Raw genomic sequence first — 4,604 nt, forward strand, 5'->3', positions numbered from 1 at the left:
GGACATCATGCTTGGGAGGGTGGAGGGCAGGCGCAGGAAGGGAAGGCCCTCTGGGAGATGGATTGATTCGGTGACTGGGGCAATTGGAATGTGTGTGTCAGAGGCAATGAGAATGGCACAGGACAGAGCAGAGTTAAGAGCTATTGTACATAGGGTCACTATGAGTCGCAAGCAACTTGACGGCACATAACAAACAACAAAATCAGGCTTGACGTATTGTTAATATATTTGTAGCAACTTTGTGCAGTTCAAACTTAAGTCATCTATACAACCAAATAGATGAATCATGGTCTATCATAATGTCTGGTTGCAATACTTCTTTTCATGGACACTCGTAAAGGCTAATACATTAGTTTCTTGAGGATGGGCCAGTTTCTATTCTTTACATGATGTGTGAGCTTAAAATTGGAAGCACTGGGTTTATGTCTGTCTCACAACCTGGATTCTATTCCCTTTTATAATGTAAACTCAAACACCACTGGAGTTCTTCCTGATCTGTAACTGCCAGGTGGCTTTGCCCTGTGGGAAAATGCAGTTTTTAATCCCACTCACCAGCCTAGCTTACACAAACTGGATAATCAAGGAACCCTGGTGGAGCCTGCAGGGAGTTGTACTGCTACACCAAAGGCCACATTTCTCTGGTGGCAGGAATCCATCCAGAGAGAGATAGGCAATGTCCTCCTGCAAGGCCAGTGGAGGGTTAGCCAGCAAGGAATCAGGTTCTGACTTGACAGTAATGGTTTCACAGAGACCCTTTGAACAACAGATCTGAACCCTGTACTATTTGCCATCCTCACACTTCCTGGCACACTAGAGCCCACTGCAACAGTCATCATGTCAATCCACCTAGTCAAAGATCTACTTCTCTTTCACCGACTCTCTACCTTTCTGAGCAGCACGCCCCTGTGCAAGGAATAGTCCCTCCTAGCAACATGCCCAAAGTATATGAGGTGAAGCCTCATCAGCTTTGCCTCCAAACAGCATTCTGGCTGCACCCTTTCCAAGATACATCTGTTTATTCTTTTGGCCATCCATAAGATGTTCAGTTCTCTTCTCCAACAACATAACTCAAAGATATCAAAACTTCTGTCATCCTTATTCATTGCCCAGCTCTCAGATGCATAGCAAGTGATTGTAAAGACTATGGCCGGTATCAGACGCACCTCAGAACTCAAACTAACATCATTACTCCTCAATAATTTGGGACATCCCAAATTAACTGCACACCTTCCCAGTGCAATATGTCTCCTGATTTCCTGATGCCGGTACCAATGATATTAACTGTGGATCCAAGTAAGAAGTTGTTGACAGTTTCAATCTTTTCTCCAACCATCCTATCAGTTCAGTGGTAAGAATCTTCATTTTCTTGACACTGAGATGCACATATTGAAGGCTGAATTCCTTAATCTTCTACAACAGTGCTTCAAGTCCTCCTCACTTTTAGCAAGCAAAGTTGTGTTATCTGCATAGAACAGGTTATTGATGAGTCTACCTCTGATGAAGATGCCACATTCCTCTTCATAACGTCCAGCTTCTTGGATAATTTGTTCAGCATACAGAGCAAGGATCTGTGTGGCCGAAATGTGTCCTCAAGGACTCCTGCAAGTCCCAGCTCTATCACCATCTCACCATTCAGAAGCAGAGAGGTCTCAAAACCAACCCTGTAAAAATCTTTCAGTGGGAAATGTGTCCACAGCATCACACTGTCTTCTGCCCACTAAGTCGCTTGGTGCTCTGAGTCTCATAAACCACACCAGTGGCTATATCAACCAGTGAATGGCAAAAATATCATCAGTGTCACGGCTGATGGAAAATGTCAACATCTAACCACTTAGCACGCAGTAGCAGGAACCCCAGAAACTATTCTGTAAGCTTTGAATTTGACATTTTATACATATCCCAACCAAGGTTTTTCACTAAGACAGTCCATGTACAAAAGTGTCTAAACCTTATCCATGAAAGCCACTGCATGAATTAGATCACTGCAGGAGAACATCATCAGCGTCAGATGATTTCATCTCTCATTTCTAAAAAAAACCCTCTACAAAACACTTTCAAATTTAGGGTGCCTTATTCCCCTGGAACAACATTAAGAAAAGCAGTACAAACTGTTCCATCTTCTCTTGACCAAATCTGAAAAATGTAGTGAGAAAATTGAGTGAGGATTTTTGTTTTCTTGATAGTGAAATGTACCAATATTGAAGGCTGTAGTTTTTGATCTTCAATAGCAAGTGTTTCAAGTCCTGTTCACTTTCACCAATATAAGATATTGTGTTATTTGCAATAATGTTATTAATGAGTTAATAATGTTGTTAATGAGTCTTCCTCCGATGTCGATGCCACATTCTTCCTCGAATAATCTAGCTTCTTATTTATTCAGCATATAGAATGAACAGGCATGGAGAAAGGAAGCAACTCTGATGCACACCTTCTCTGATTTAAAACAGGCAGTGTTCCCCATTCTATCTGGACAACAGCTTTTGGCCTAGGTTTCAAATGTGCACAGTTAAGCATTCTGGAATTCCGTCTCTTCACAATGTTAGCCCTAATTTCTTATGATGCAGACAGTCACATGTCTTTACATAGTCAATAAAACACAAGTAAACATCTTTATAGTATTCTCTGCTTTCAGTCAAGTTCCATCTAATATCAGTAAAGATATCCCTGGTAACAAAGCCTCTTCTAAATCCAGTTTGAATTTCTAGAAGTTCTCTCTCAATGTCATTTTTGGATAATCTTCAGCAAACTTTGACTTGCATGGTACTAATGATACTGTTTGATAATTTCTACATTCAGTTTGATCACCTTTCTTGGGAATGAGAAAAAAAGAAAAATATGGATCTCTTCCACTCAGTTGTCCAGGTGGCTATCTTCCAAATTTCTTGGCATAGAGTGTTGAACATGTCCAGGACTTCGTGTGTTTGTTGAAATACTTCAATTTTGTCAGTTACTGGGCTTTACTATTTTTGCCAATGCTTTCAGTGCAACTTGAACTTCTTCCTTCATCACCACTGCTTCTTGATCATACGCTACAATCTGAAATAGGTGTCAGCCAATTTTTTTTTTCTTAAAAATTTTAATGAAAGTTTACAGAGACTTGGATTCCCCAAAGTAACCATAACCACCACCCAAGCAAATATGTTTATTGCAGCTTTGTTCACAATAGCAAAGAGTTGGAAACAACCTAAGTGCCCATCAACAAATAAATGGATAGAGAAGCTGTGTGCACTAATACAATGGAATACTATGCTGCATTGAAAAATAAGGAGCTCATGAAATATTATTCAAAATGGGTGACCATGGAGGACATTATGCTCAGCCAATTCTTTTTGATGCAATAACTGTCACTTCCTTCAATCCTCTTTTGATGCTTCCTCGATTGGTCACAATATTGCTGATAGCATCTTTCAGTATTGCAACTCAAAGTTTAAATTTGTTTTCAGTTCTTCTAGCTTGAGAAATGCCGAGTGAGTTCTTCCCTTTTTATTTTCTAAGTCAAGGTTTGCACCTTTCATTATAATACTTTGTTCTTTTTTCTCACAATGGCCTTTGAAATTTTCTATTCTACTTTTTTACTTCACATTTCCCCCCTTTGTTTTGGCTCCTCTACATATTAGAGCTATACATAGGGTTTTCAGAGGCCTGCTATTTCAGAAGTGGATGGCCAATCCTTCTTCCTAGTCTGTCTTAATGTGAATGTTCAGATTTAGAGAAGTATCAGACAGACCAGCAAGTTAAAGGTATATCCCTTATTGTGGCGTTAACTTTAGTGTCAGTGTTGTCCCTGCCTTTCTCACACGCGTCTTTACCCACTTATTTCCCTGCTCCACCATCCACCAGGATACCCATCCACTTCTACGTCCTCCCTTCACATCTATCTCCCTTTGACCAGCCCTCCATCTAATAACTTATATATGAGGCTTCCATGGCTTCTGTGATTCCAAACACATCAGCTGATGGTAGTTCCTTATGTGGGGATCAGTGTCTCTGAAGTTTAGTCGTAATGTTTCCCGAGTAAAGGTGATGCATCCTGTAGAAGTGGTGTGTAGATAGGCGCGCAACATTCGTTCCAGCAGGCCGCTCAGAGGAGGGGTTAGGCATCCGACTAGCTGAAGGCTGGGCAGCTTAGAGGCCAGCCTCAGACCCCTCCCATCTCCCCAGGTAATCGAAGACGCAAAAACCGCACGACATTCAAAATTGGGAAGGGCGTACGCCAGGGATGCATCCTATCTCCATACCTTTTCAACCTATATGCAGAACAGATTATCCGGGAGCCTGGGCTCTATGAGGAGAAATGTGGGGTCAGGATTGGTGGACGATTTATCAACAACCTGCGTTATGCGGATGACACAACCCTGCCTGCTGAAACTGAAGAGGACCTGAAGCGCCTGTTGCAGAGGGTCAAGGACTGCAGCCCACAATATGGATTGAGGCTCAATGTCAAGAAGACAAAGATTCTCACCACTGGACCAATTGGCAGCATCAGGATGGATGGTGAAGAGATTGAGATTGTACACAGCCTTAATTTGCTTGGCTCCATAGTCAACAGTCTTGGCACCAGCAGCCAGGAAATTAAAAGGCGCATTGCAATGGGAAAGTCTGCT

Source organism: Elephantulus edwardii, unplaced genomic scaffold, assembly GCF_000299155.1.
Source record: "Elephantulus edwardii isolate Elephantulus edwardi_28Jun2011 unplaced genomic scaffold, EleEdw1.0 scaffold00509, whole genome shotgun sequence".
Classification (NCBI taxonomy): domain Eukaryota; kingdom Metazoa; phylum Chordata; class Mammalia; order Macroscelidea; family Macroscelididae; genus Elephantulus; species Elephantulus edwardii.